Below are 14,941 nucleotides of genomic sequence, written 5' to 3'. Positions count from 1 at the left end.
ATAAAAATAAGGGGTGGGGGGGGGGGGGGGGGGGTTGCAGATACTCAAAGAGGTTCAGGGGACCCAGATATAATGTTCACTGTTTAGAGGTTAAAGTTTTTTTCAAAGTAAGAGAGGAAGGGTTTCCAGACTTTAAAAAAAGGTGGGTCAAACAAAAACCTTCCTACAGGAGAACAGGGTTCAACAACCCTAAGATACTTACAGTCAATAATGATCTCTTAAGCTAGGAAATTAAATATGCAAGATGCATACATACATACTTTAGTCATGTGATGTACCTTTTTGCATAATGTCAGTCAGACAACTCTCTTTTAATAGTTTGAACTTTTTAATGCAGCAGCAGAACTTTGTTTTCGACGTAAATGCTCCGCTCTAATCACTCCTCACAGTTTTATTTTTAAACACAGAAATTTGAGTGATGGGACAATATGTCAGACACCCAAGGGTTAGGGTTAGGCCTGCAGTTGGAAACTGTATTGGTGGTGATGGTGCAGCACATGTGCATGGCAGTGCAGAGGAGGAGACCGGAAATCTTGCAGCTTAAATAAGATAAGATGAGATATTACTTTATTGATCCCCCGGGGGGGAAATTCAGTTGTTACAGCAACCCAGACATAAGTACAACCAAGAAAGAAGTTTCAATAAGTACAAAATAAAATAAAAATAAGTAAAATAAAATAGATAAATAAAGCTAGAGTACAATTTAGATATATACAATGTTACAAATGGAATTTAAATTAAATAGAAGTGATTACTGGCAGTATTAAAAAGTAGACTGTCAAACAGGGAGGGTATGTTTGTCATGTGATTTTGGGAATGATGCATGTTGAGTGTGAAATCAGTGCAGATGTCTGAATTAGCTCACAGACTTCACTCCATTACTTCTACAATAAAAACCTCCACGTTTTTACATAAGTGGTTTTTGCTACAAAACCTTACTAGACTGAAGGTGTCCTACAGATCAGACTATCTTTAGATGCTTGTTGCATGTCCAAAACATAATCCCTCACCCTAACCACACAAGGTGCTGCACATACAGCCTTCTGCCTGGTGTCATTGTCTTGCATTTTTATGCCCTTCAGTCACGCTGGATATCCTTACCTCCCTTCTTCATTTTGCATGGGACAACATTTAGCAAGTTCAAGATAAAACCCATGCAGAAATTAAACCTTAGTCTCAAAGCATTTATCAAAACAAGATCTCAGTTTGAAGTGAAGAACATTTAAAGAGACTTCTGTAATTAATCTGTTCAACAAACCAGTGGAGGAAGCTGTTTTTGGTTTATGCTTGTTCTAGACATGTAGGAGCGTCTTTTAATAAGTTTACCAAGTTATGGAAATGAAGATGTAAACAGTGATCACATAATGTGAAACCAGATTCTGCTTTGAATATTAACACTTCACCCCAGGTGTGAAACCTTTCTCATTACAGTCTGAGACCGCCTGGATGTGGAGTGGTTTATTTCCTCTCTCCTTGTGTCCAATTTACTCACTGAGGAGAAAAGAGTTTTATCTGTGACTCCCAGAGTGAATGAATTATCTTTAGGAGGATAAAATGTAGGATAAGAAATGAGAAGTAATAATGGGGTAGAAGAAAAGGGAAGATGGTGCAGTGCTGTTTTTGTTGAGGCTGAAGAAAAGAGGACTGATAAGATTAATGTCATTTACTTACTTCTTTAGCCGCCGGGCTCCACCGGGACGACAACACTCGTTTTAAAGGTGAATGCATCCACCGAGGAGTTCTCCTTAGAGCATTAACTTTCCTCTCATTATGTTTCACTTCAGAGTCACGTGAGAGAGAATGTGTTGCTTTAGTTTCAACCATGTAAGACCAAAAGACCTCCCACCTTTGCTCCCTGAAGAGGAGAGCCTGTTTTCCACTTGATTGAAGAGGCAATGAAGAATGAAGAACCTCAGAGACGGATTCAGAGCAAAGGAAACCTCATGCCCAGCTGTGGTTATTACCTCTGAACTGCTGGGTTAGGAAGGGCTCAGAAGTTTAGGGTTAAACACTCGTGTTAAGGATGACATATCACAAGGCGATCATGGTCAGTGCTACTCTTACATCCCATCAAAGCCTGATGAGGTTATTCTTGATTTTTCCAGTGTTGCCGCTCACTGAAACATCAAATTAGAATTGTATGACTTCTGTTGAGCTCTTAATGTAGCGTCCAGTTCTCATCAGGTCAACAGGCCTTACTGTATGTTTCAAGCATGATTAGAGCCTGATCCAGCAGACATGGAGTTTCAGGACAGCTCTATGACGAAGTGAGAGTAAAAAAGTGAAGTTGGTGCCACAAGGACCATCAGACCTCCACCAGATCAGTCTCCGGTCCGCTGCGGTCCGGCTCCATGCTCCCTCGTCCATCAACACCCACTGGTTGAGTTTTCAGAACGCAGCACGGAGCAGGACCAGCTGGACAGCTGGAGTCATGTGACCGAGGTTTCCCCTTAGTAATCACTGAATCAAGGATTCTCCTCCTCCTCCTCTCCTCATCCATGTTGTCTTTCTGGTCCTCTGAAAACCTCTGACCTGTTGACTCCAGGCCTGGCTCCGCTCATCATGACTTTGGTTTGTTGTTGTAGTTAAGTGAAATACGATCTGGTGATAACACAGAGTGTTTTATTCTGAAAATTAACCGGATGTTTTCATTTTGTTTTGGTGAAACCTGACTTCCTGTCCCGCTCCATCTGCTCTGTTGAGATTGATGCGTCGTGCTCGGATAACAGAAGTCTTGTGTATCTGATCCGGAGGGTTCTGACCTGCCGGATCAGAGACGCAGCCGGAATGCAACGGAGTGGATCCAGAGGAAGTTAACACATTGACCGGAATAGAAACCTATCAGATCTGGTGCTGTGACGAGTCGGACACGGGCAGGGCCGGCTCTTCCAATAGGCAATATAGGCAAATGCTAAGGGCGCCGTGGCCTCTAGGGGGCGCCACAAAAGAGGGAAAAAATACCTTAAATATAATTGAATTAAAACTAGTTATTACTATTAACTCTTCAAATGGAAAAGCTCACATTGGGTAGAGCCGGCTCTGGACACGGGTCATCCCTGCCTTTATGTAGAATAAAACTGGTTCCAGTTTTGAGCCCTGAGGCATCCCAGTTGACACATCAGGAGAGGTCACTGTCATCGTGCACAGATGTAACAGAAGCAGTCTGGAAACAACAGACAGTCTCAGGTGTGTTGTTCACTGCTCCTGATGTGTGTACCCGGCGCTGACTTAATGTAACAGCAGCAGTCAGACTTCCTCTCTGTGGTCAGACTGTATCAGAAGTGGCTGGTGGTAATTTCACACCCTGTAAACAGGACAAGCCTGCAGACTATTCCCTTCAACCCAACAACAGAACATTTCTCACTGCGATTGCTCATACACATCTGTAATGGTCTACAAAAGTGTGAACAGGCAGTCAGGTTTGTAAAGTCACCGGTGGAGAGGGGAGGGGACACAACGGAGGAACTGAATCGTATAAAAAGCATCAGAGTTATGTTGCATTTTTGAGAGTACATGAAAATTAAACAAAGAGCAAAATGAGTCAGCACAACCTCAGGAGACAGTTAATCAAACATACAGGATGCTTATTTTCCACCTGAGAAAACAAATCCATTCCTCAAATTACCAAATGAATGATTCAGAATAAACATGACTCTTCATCTTTAAGTCAGGAGAGTGTGGAGGATGAGCTCATTCTCACTCCACCAATGGACTAACGGAGGCCACAGTGAGGAAGGAACCCTTAATGCATGTGAGGATGCAACAACTCTGTCCTCAGTCATCTCGCAGGCTCTCAGGCTTCCTTTTGGTAACATGAAGACAAATGAAGGAGTTCAACATCTGATGATGAGCCTACTTTAATGCCCCCTTCTTGGATCCCAGATTCAGGATGATGCCCAACCAGAATTCTGAACCACTGAATGTCCGTTGGGTGCACAATCAAAGATAATGAACAGAAAATGTCAGAGAAAGGATAAATGCATCATGCTTCCCCCTCTGTAGGTTCATAAATGTGGATACAGAAGGTAATGCTCTTCCCTTTAGAAGAGCTTGAGGCTGCAGAGCCAACAGAGGACCGTACTTGGAGGAGGTGGGCAGCATGTCTACATAAGCTAATGATTAATAGCCTAATTATCTTCTGTTATCCAATTAATGAGTGCTAATGAAATCTTGTAGACAGAGCTGCGTCTGCGCTGACATGACACTCTTTAAAAGAAGAAGAAGAAAATCACACCGGTCGTGTTTGCTCATTTTTCATAAGGACTTTGGCGCACACACACACTCACACACACTCACACAAAGAACTTGTGATCCGTCTCTGTGTGTCTCACATGGACACATGAACGCTCAGCATACACTTATAACATACTGCAGGTTCATTAGTGCCTGGTAAGGGCGACAATTACCCAACATTAAAGAGAGAGAGAGAGTAAAAATATCACCTGCGATCCAAGAGAACTGACCTCCTTCATGGAATAATGAGAGCTGCTCTCTTCACAAAGAAACAGATGTCCATTAGTGCATTACTAAAAGGAGGGTTATTAGGATCATTAAAACCAATTAGTGACTCAACTCTAATGTTCACATGAGTGGATGAAAAATTCATACATTGAACTAATTGCATGGAGGTAAGGGAGAGGGACAAAGGGAGAAAGATGGTGTGGTATATGTTCAGAGACGATGCAGGAGGGTCTGATTCAGCCGAGTAGTTATAAGATAAGATAAGATAAGATCCTCCTTTATTCGTCCCACAACGGGGAAATTCATGGAGTTACAGCAGCAAACAAGAAGGTGTACAGTACAAGAATATATATATTAACAAAATGTCCATCAGAGACGACAGCTTGGCCATAATCCTCCTGTCAGCCACCACCTCCACAGAGTCCAGGACTGAGCTGGCCTTCTTCCCCAGTGTGTTCAGTCTTGCTCTCCTGTATCCTGTCCGCCCACAGCAGGTGAAATCCTTCCAATGTGGCGTTCGTGTCCGTTGGAGGATGAGGAGAAGGAGGAGGAGGAAGAGGAAGAGGAAGAGGAAGAGGAAGAGGAAGAAGAAGAAGAAGAAGAAGAAGAAGAAGAAGAAGAAGAAGAAGAAGAAGAAGAAGAAGAAGAAGAAGAAGAAGAAGAAGAAGAAGAAGAAGAAGAAGAAGAAGAAGAAGAAGAAGGATTTGTTTTTTGGAATAAACATACAATGCACACACATGCAGTGGATATGCACTTGGGGAGAGATGTCAGAATGAGGATGCTGCCATCAACCAGCATTCCCCAAGCAGTTGGGGGTTCGGTGCCTTGCTTAAGGGCACATCGGCAGTGCCCAGGGAAGTGAACCAGCACCAGTCCACTTGCCAAACTTCGTCCATACTGGGACTCGAACCGGCGACCCTTCGGTTCCCAAGTCAAGTCCCTATGGACTGAGCTACTGCCGCCCCCATAGCTAGTTAGTTAGTCAGCTCTGTTAGCATGATGCTATGGTGCTGGGTTAGCTCGTCCACCTTATCGTAGATATATCTTACATTCCACATAACGGTGGGTGGAAGGACAGGTCCATGTTGTCTCCTTTAGCTTGCACCTCAGTACCAGCACGTCGTCCTTGCCTCCTTCTCCTCAGCTCGCCGGGAACATCGGACCTAGCATTGTTTAGCATCAACATGCTACGGGATGCTAACAGCTGATATCATATGTAAACAATGCAACCATGGTTACACAGGATCTCCGGACACACACAGGAACAAAAATAGTAAAAACACCCCTGCAGACGTAGTCAGTTTGGTGTCTATGGCCAACAAATGAGTCCTTAAAAGTCCTGACAGGCTCCAAATACAAAGAGAACTAAACAGATAGAAGAACAACCAAGAGAGAGCTGCAGCAACAACAAGCAGCCATTCAAGCAGCGCTAAGCAACAAAGAGAGAACAACAAGGTGTACTTATTTAAGAAAATGATGATAATGGAAAAAGGTTTAAAAGCTGAGTGCAGTCAGACGTAATCAAAAGGTGTTGCTTGTCCACAAACTGCATGATCCTGTCCTGCTCTGGATAAGTGTGCTCAGTATAAATGTCACAGTTTTCTGAATTGTCCTATTTTTGGAGGGTTAACAGTTAGAGACCAAGATGCGGTGGGGCGTAATTTCCTTTAAGTGTCTGCACTACACCAGGTTGCAGGTTTATTATTCATAGTTTTGCCATTACTGTAAGCAGTGTGAAGATGATGCAAGATGGCAGTGACTCATCCTCTCCTGAGTGTTGAGGATCTCTAAGTGTTCATTTGACGCACAGAGAGTTATCCATTTAACATTTCCATAAACTGTATAAAATGAATTAACAGCTGTGATAAATTATGTTAATAAAATGGAAATTATTTCTCACTCTTTCTCTTCCTTTAGAGGTGTATAAAGAAACGCAGCCTGAGGGCAGAAGTTCTGCCGTAGAGGTACGATGAAGCCTTGCACAAATAAATTACAACATAAAGTGTGTTATCATTTAAAGATCATTTACCTGTTTTTATTGTCTAAGTTATATCATTGCATACAATTGGATGTGTTTATTGCATTATCAGAGATAATGATCAAAGATGAATTGCATTTTAATTCAAACACAGCTGTGTGTTGATTTAAGAAGCTACAGCGCTTTGCTGAAGTGTCCGTGAGCATCCTGAACACCTCACTGGATCAGATGAAGTCACTTTGAAAGACAGACTCCAGGAAGTCCAGGATGATGGCCCTAATTACAAATTACACTGGTTTGAAAGTTAAATAAACCACCGTATAGAGTTAGAAGCATTAATGAGCTCACACACAAGAGGCGATGTAAATGGAATAACTGTTGAAGCTGTTTTCAACCTTTCACCCCCCTCACACCCGGACACCACAGACTGGATCGTGAACTACCTCACTGGACGGCCGCAGTACGTCAGAGTGGATGGCTGTACCTCTGAGGTGGTCATGAGCAGCCCTGGCCCCCCCCAGGGGACTGTTCTGGCGCCATTCCTCTTCACCCTCTACACCTCCAACTCCGGTTCCTGCCACCTCCAGAAGTTTTCCGACGACTCCTCCATCGTTGGACGCATCAGTGAAGATGATGAGGAGGAGTACAGAGGACTGATAGAGAGCTTCATCGCGTGGTGCGACAGCAATCATCTGAAGCTCAACATCAGCAAGACTAAGGAGCTGGTGGTGAGCTACCGGAGGAACAGGAGGCCCCCAGCCCCAGTCCTCATCCAGGGGGAGGAAGTGGAGAGGGTGGACTCATACAAGTACCTTGGGGTCCAAATAAACAATAAACTGGACTGCTCCACCAACACTGATGCCATCCACAGGAAGGGACAGAGCAGACTGTTCTTCCTGAGGAGACTCAGGTCCTTCAGTGTCTGCAGTCTGTAACCGATGCAAGAATTCCCCTGCTAATCCCTCCCATATGTTCTGGTCCTGCACGCAACTAAAATGTTTTTGGAGTCAAATTTTTGACACACTGGGAACAGTATTTGATACAGTCCTTCTCCCTGACCCACTCACTGTCCTTTTTTGAGTCCCACCTTCTGGAGTGCCCAACCTCTCAGCGGCCAAACGGCTTGTGCTCCCTCCTTCCCATAACAGCTGGCTCAGGGAGATCCTTAGACATATTCAACTTGAGAAGATCTGATTCTCACTTGCGGGATCAAGAAATTGTTTTGACAACACCTGGAAGCCCTTCACCGAATACTTAGACATGACAACTGTTCACCCAGATGAAGCTTAGTTAAAGGTGACATATCATGCAAAATTGACTTTTTAATGGTTCTCTACCTGAAATCTGTGTCCCTGTCTACAAACCCCCTGAAAAGTCAAAGAATCCATTCTGCCCCTGTTCTGATTTCTCCACCTTTCTGTAAATGTGTGCTGAAACCAGCCGTTTCAGACTTCTGTGTTTTTGTTACGTAACAACAATATCCGGTGTGTAACAGGAAGTCAGAGCTCGGAGCTTGTTCAGCCCATAGACTGTATAAAATACAACTCAACCCCTCCTCCGTTTTTCATTCCCTGCACACATGTGTGCTAACAAGGAGCTTAGGAGGGAGGCATGCTAGTTGTAGGCTGTCTTAATAAACACAAAGGTCGCTTTGACTCCCCACGTCTGCAGATTTGAAGATCTAGTGGAGGATTTTTAGTTTTCATGGAAAAGTGCTAGCGCTAGTTAGCATAGCCACATAGCTACATGTTGGTAGCTGTGTACCAAGACACACGTCGACATGCTGACAAATAAAACAACAAGAAACACTAAATCTGTGACCAATGGTTCAGAAAGGTCCTGCTGCAGGCGCCTCTCCATCAGGATCAGATTCTGGATCAGATTCAGAGGGTTGAAGTAACGCGGGTCTGTGAGCAGCCGTGTATATTCAGCCAACATGTAAACATTAGATCAACGTGCTGGACAGCCGAGGACACACCCACTTCCTGAGGGGGCGTGGTCAGAGAGAAAACAGCCTGTTCTGAGGAGGACTGAAGAAGAGGGGTTTACAGGCAGACCAGAATCTGATTTCAAAGTGTTTTTTTGAGCAATAAACTTTAAAGACATGTTTTGGGGACCTCTTAGACCAATATATGTTGATGAAAAAAGCGTGATATGTCACCTTTAATGTACGCTTTTCAGGAGGCGGGCAGAACGGCAGGACAGGGTTTGATTGGTTTCATCATTTGGCTCCTGATGGCAGGGATTGGTTGATGTTTTCCCAGGTTTACTCCGGCTGTAGATAGCAGCTTTTTTTTTACCTCTTTTTTAAGAACACATTATGTATTACATAAAGACATAAAGATCATTTTAACCAGTCTAACCAGTATAACAAAAAGTGGATCTAAATCTGAACACCAACCCCAGATTTAATGCATATTTACAAGGTGACCTCGCCTATCCTTATTGTTACACCAACGCCCAATGTGCACATTGTTCTTCTTTGGTGTTTGTTGTGACTGTCTGATCACACATCATCGCCACCTACTGGCCTGACATGCTATCTGGGCCTTTTCAACCTGTCCTGTGTTGTCGTGTGGATGAAGGAATAATCCAAAACAGGACTAGAAGGAGGAAAAACTGTTTTTGAAAGCACCTGTTTACGTGTGGACGTAGCCTTAGGCTGTTTATTTGATTTCCTTGAATACTTCTTTTCCCATTCCTCCATGAATTCAAAATGTTCAACTTTTTGTGATCACATAAATAAAACATAGAGTCAAATTCAGATAAAATACATGATACGTATGCACCGTCCTGGAACCTGGGTCATTCTCCCCAGTGAGGCCATTTATTGCACCGACTTGGCGTACAGAGTATGTCAGGGAATTATGGGAATAATGAGAAAGTCTGCACTTTTCTTTTTGCTAATAAGAGTTGTTGGTGGCATGGCAACATGTCACAAATGTGGTCTGGTGTGAAGGTGGTCCTGTTGGATGAAGCACTGTCCTGGAGCAAATGTCTCCGGATGGTCCTGACTGCCTCCACAGTGGGATGCAAGTGAAAAGAGAAGTGAAATCATAGGAAACAATGGTTTCATTCTCCTGTACTGCCAAATCTTTCACCTTGTGAGCAAAATTCTGGGAGTTCCTGATATGATGTGGAGTTTTCCCAACCATAAGAGCAAGGATGGGAGCCAGGTGTTTGGAGATGTTGTATGTGACCGAATTGATGCTGCAGATAATAGGCCGAAGTGGGGTCCCTTCCTTGTCAACTCAGGGAACTACCTGGACACACCCACAACTGTTAGAGGCTTATATTTTCTAGCTCTTTCTAGTCTGGTCAGAACTGAAGAAGCCTTCTGGAGGAGAGGTGAAACGTCTTCAAGAATCTCTACCTGTCCAGTTGCCTTAAGGATCAAGCTTTGGATCATATAATTCATTTTTGTGTCCCCACTCTGTCTTTGAAGGTGACATATCACGCTTTTTTCATCAACATATATTGGTCTAAGAGGTCCCCAAAACATGTCTTTAAAGTTTATGCTCAAAAAAACACTTTGAAATCAGATTTTGGTCTGCCTGTAAACCCTCTTCTTAAGCCCTCCTCAGAACAGTCTGTTTTCTCTCTGGCCACGCCCCCTCAGGAAGTGGGTGTGGCCTCGGCTCTCCAGCACGTTGATCTAATGTTTACATGTTGGCTGAATATACACGGCTGCTCACAGACCCGCGTTACTTCAACCCTCTGAATCTGATCCAGAATCTGATCCTGATGGAGAGGCGCCTGCAGCAGGACCTTTCTGAAGGATTGGTCACAGATTTAGTGTTTCTTGTTGTTTTATTTGTCAGCATGTCGACGTGTGTCTTGGTACATAGCTACGAACATGTAGCTATGTGGCTATGCTAACTAGCGCTAGCACTTATCCATGATTAATAAAAATCATCCACTAGATCTTCAAATCTGCAGACGTGGGGAGTCAAAGCGACCTTTGTGTTTATTAAGACAGCCTACAACTAGCATGCCTCCCTCCTAAGCTCCTTGTTAGCACACATGTGTGCAGGGAATGAAAAACGGAGGAGGGGTTGAGTTGTATTTTATACAGTCTATGGGCTGAACAAGCTCCGAGCTCTGACTTCCTGTTACAGACCGGATATCGTTGTGACATAACAAAAACATGGAAGTCTGAAACGGCTGGTTTCAGCACACATTTACAGAAAGGTGGAGAAATCAGAACAGGGGCAGAATGGATTCTTTGCATTCTCAGGGGGTTTGTAGACAGGGACACAGATTTCAGGTAGAGAACCATTAAAAAGTCCATTTTGCATGATATGTCACCTTTAAATGATATTGGCAGGACTTCTTCATATGTTAGCTCCTGCACTGAGAATAAAAAGCAGAAGAGTCTGACTCCAGTTTGTCTCTCCTATATAAGATGAATTTAACTGCTCTGAATGCCTTGACATTCAGAGCTGTAGAATCTGACGTGACATAAAGGACTGCTACTGCTACACACTGTGGCTTCCCTGCATACACAAACACACACTCTCTCACTCTCTCACTCACACAAATGGTGCAGCCTGTCACAGGACGCCTGCTTGCACAGCCACAACACAGATGCCGATACAGTAACTCACTCAAAGGACCACAGAGGTGTTTGTAGCTCCACCAGACTTCCTGTCTTTCAGCACAGAGTCTGACAGAAGCTTCTCATGGCTGGTTAGCTTTCCCATTAGCTCCATGTAGCTATCCTGGACTGAATCAGGGGTGGTCAGTCAGTCAGTCTCCCCACGGACTCTCCCATGCATCCACTGGACAGCATTATGGTGTTTATATTGCTAACAGCCATTTTGAATGGTATCTGTTCTTTCAGACCTTTTAGGCGAGCTGGATTCAGATGTGAGAAACTGTCCCAGCTGGAAGGTCGGGGCTCGTCCTTTAGTCTCTGTCTCTGTCATCAGTGTCTGCCCTCCACATGCTCTGCACCACATACATCTTTATCTCTCTCTCTGGCTCATATAACATCCCTCACTGTTTGTTCAAAGAGTGCAGTCCTGTGAAACTACTTGCAGTATTTCTGGATGTCCCTGTGGATTTCTGTGTCATTTTTGCAGTTTCCACTGCTTGACCTGTACGCCGACTATATCTCAGTGTGTCTCCATAATGCATGTCATGAACATACTTTTTTCTCTTGCTCCCTCTGAATATTACATATCCTCCTGTATATGTCTGCACTCCTCTCAAAGCTTTTCCACTTGCGTTCCTCAAAGTTGAAAACTGGAGCTCCGTGAGGAGTTTGTTTGACTGTTATATTTATCGTCACTATATGTGTATTCATCTGGCGCTAAAAGTGACTGCAGCTCCCCCTTACCTCATAGAGCATTTTAGCATTGTTCAGCTCAATGTTTTCTTTTTATGACCTGATCCTTTATTGTTTTGGTTCAATTTCACGGCTCTCCTGAGCATCGTTCCCAGCAGCAGCAGCAGCAGCAGCAGCAGAGACATTTGCAGCAGAAAAGCTCTGACTAACACACTGAATAACTGCACATCAATACAATGCATACAGATGAAATAAGCAACAAGCTACACAAAGGATTATAGCAAAGTATTTAGCCCCACAAGAGAAATATATACATCTCTCTGGAGTTGGTGGAGACCAAAACAGAGCTTAAATAGTGGAAGGTGGGCTTAAAAAGTTGCATCTCAATGTCACTGAATCAAACTGAGCCGATTGAAAGTGTCGGTAAAATGAACCAGTCTCCGTCCCTGGAGGAGACAGTACAGCTTCCAGAGCTATGTTTACCTATGATGTTATGATCCCAGACATGGACTAACAGGTGTTCAAACAATTGATCTCAGTTGCAAACTTAGTTGAGACATGTACTGAATATTGTCTTCTCTTTGTTTCTGAACACAGCTCTGAGTTAACACAAGACAAGGACCATCAGGGCCTACGTCTACTAACCTAGGACAAGTGTTGATAGCCGGTCACCTCCTTCCATCCCCGCTACGATCTCTGTTTCCTTTTCCACAGAGATTCAGAGCGTGTTCTGTTAATCTACAGCGGATACATGTTGCTGTTTATCAGACAGACATGACTACATGAAGAATAGAGAGGAGGAGATGAAATACACGGCCGATGAACTGGGATCCCGGAAGTGCTGAAAATGCAAGAAATACAATGCAGCCAAGCGGACCAATCACAGGGCTTGCGGCCTGTGTCGATTCTACCCGTAGTTCCATTTTGGATGAGGTGCAGGTCAGCTACGTGCGTAGGCCTCTGCGTAGGTACGAGAGCTACGCTGTTGATTGGACACAGAAGCATAAATCAGGCTTTGGTCAACGAAAAATCTAAACATTTTCTCTCGACCAATCAAAATCTTCTAATATCAAGGAGAGGAGAAATTAGCACGACTTGTTTTCTGTAGGGGAACCATTTCCAGGTCTATAGAGGTCACATTTCCAGAAATATGAAGCATACAGAGGAAGTGATGACAGATTAAGGGTCACTACTGAGGGAAGAGGAAGTGCCATGAGGTGACAACAGACCGTGCTGATGAGAAGCTGCTGTCAGTGAAGACAGGCCCTTAACCTTTCCACTGGAACAATGAGACCTGGGCCACACACAGGCTTCAATTAAAAGTGCAGAAACATGTAACAGATATCCATCCATATATCCATATATCCATCTATCCATCCATCCATCCATCTATCTGTTATGTGGTTAGTGTTGGCTGTCAAATCTCATCAATATAATTAGTGCCTGCTGGCGATATTTGAGTTCTTCTTCTTCCCTCACATCCTCTCTCTCCCTGTTCCATCTACCTTGCTCTCCCCTCTCCTCTACGAAGCAATAAAACAGGACTGAGAGCGTGGGCGTCGATCGCTGCTTCACGCTGCTGCTCAGCTGACAGGCAGGAGAGAGGAAGAAAGGAGGGAGAGGAGGAGGACAGAGGGAGACAGAAGGAGAGGCGATGAGATGGCATAGAGGAGAGAGGGAGGGAAAGAGAGAGGGAGAGTGGGAGGGAAAGAGAGTGTTTTGTGTCTGCAGCTGCTCTGCTGACAGAGAGGATGGCGAACAGAACAGAATGTGCTCTCTGTGTGTTCACGTCGTCGCGCTGCAGCTTGTGTGTTCTTTGCATGCCGCTGAACGTGTGCATGAGCTCCTTAATGCATTTGCATGGCTGTGAGTGAAACAAAGAAGCCGTGCAGAGAAATGAGAAGCTTTGTTTTGCTGCTGAGATGGAGGTAGCATTGACCTAAATACTAAAAGCTTGTTTCACACAGAGGAAATGAGGCTCTTAAGCTCAATGATTTGCAGCAACAGCGGCACAGCTACTTAGCTAACTAGAGGAGGTTTAATGACTCAAGAGAATACCGCTAGAAAGGAGCGCTGAATTATATATACTAATTTCATATAGTTTAAAAACAATGACATGTTCTATCACTGGAACACATTTGTCTCTAAGTGGACATCTAAAGTAAGCTGAGGGAGGTCGGCCAAGGACGCCGCAGCACATCTGATTAACAATACTCGTACTGTGAAACTTCATTAAGAGACACAATCTGCCCTCTGTGGGAGTGAAGCAGCGGTTCAGTGTAAGAGTGCAGACCCACTGCAAGGACTTAAGGCCTGTTAGTTTGGACACAGGTGCTTTGAATTGTACCACCTACCCTATTTAGGCCTGTTGCATGTGATGCCTCTAGCCTGCAAACTTACATTGATATAACTGCATAAAAATGTTTACAATCCTCTGATTGTGTGCGCTAGTGTGCAGCAATGTTGGCATTTAATCAACTCTGACATGCTACTGCACAAACAAGCTTGCAATATTCATGACATGCACAACCGCCAATCAATGAAGCAACAGGAGACACTTTTAGAATGAGCCGCAGAATATTCTGACACCATGAAGTGCTCAAGGTTTGACTCAGGTCTGTTACTCTGCAAAACCACCAACAAAAAAAACATGATTCAGCACATCAGACAAGTCGTTACCTCACTACAAACTCTTGATCATGAATTTTTAATGTCAAAATAGCACAGATTTGCAAGTCTCTGCAGGGTTGGATACATATGGGCAATCTGTGAAGGTCTGAAGACTTCTTTGCACCCCACACCAGAGCTAATGTAGAGTTTCTGTAACCTGATGGAAAGTTGGGTAGGAGCATGGTGATGCAGAAATGCAGAGATTCTTTGTCTGTATGCCACACTGAAATTGTTTTATCCAAGTTTATGTTATTATTAAAAAATATTTGATTTCTCCTACTATTCTCCTTAAAACTGTTGGTTGATGATTATCCAACATCAACTTCAGGGAAAGGAAGGGGACAAGACTGCAAAGGTTGCACCCAAGCAGCAACCTCTGGTTTTAAAATATGAAACCCATACAGAAGGGCTGAAAGCTGCAGTTCGTCAAGTGTCCACTAGGGGCTTGCTGCAGAAACACCGGAAACCACACACACACCCATTCAAAGAAGACAATCTTTACAGCAGAAATAAACATGTTTACAGTAGGGGTGCAACAATAC

Source organism: Notolabrus celidotus, chromosome 14 (assembly GCF_009762535.1).
Source record: "Notolabrus celidotus isolate fNotCel1 chromosome 14, fNotCel1.pri, whole genome shotgun sequence".
Taxonomy (NCBI): domain Eukaryota; kingdom Metazoa; phylum Chordata; class Actinopteri; order Labriformes; family Labridae; genus Notolabrus; species Notolabrus celidotus.
Note: the sequence above shows the minus strand (reverse complement) of the source record.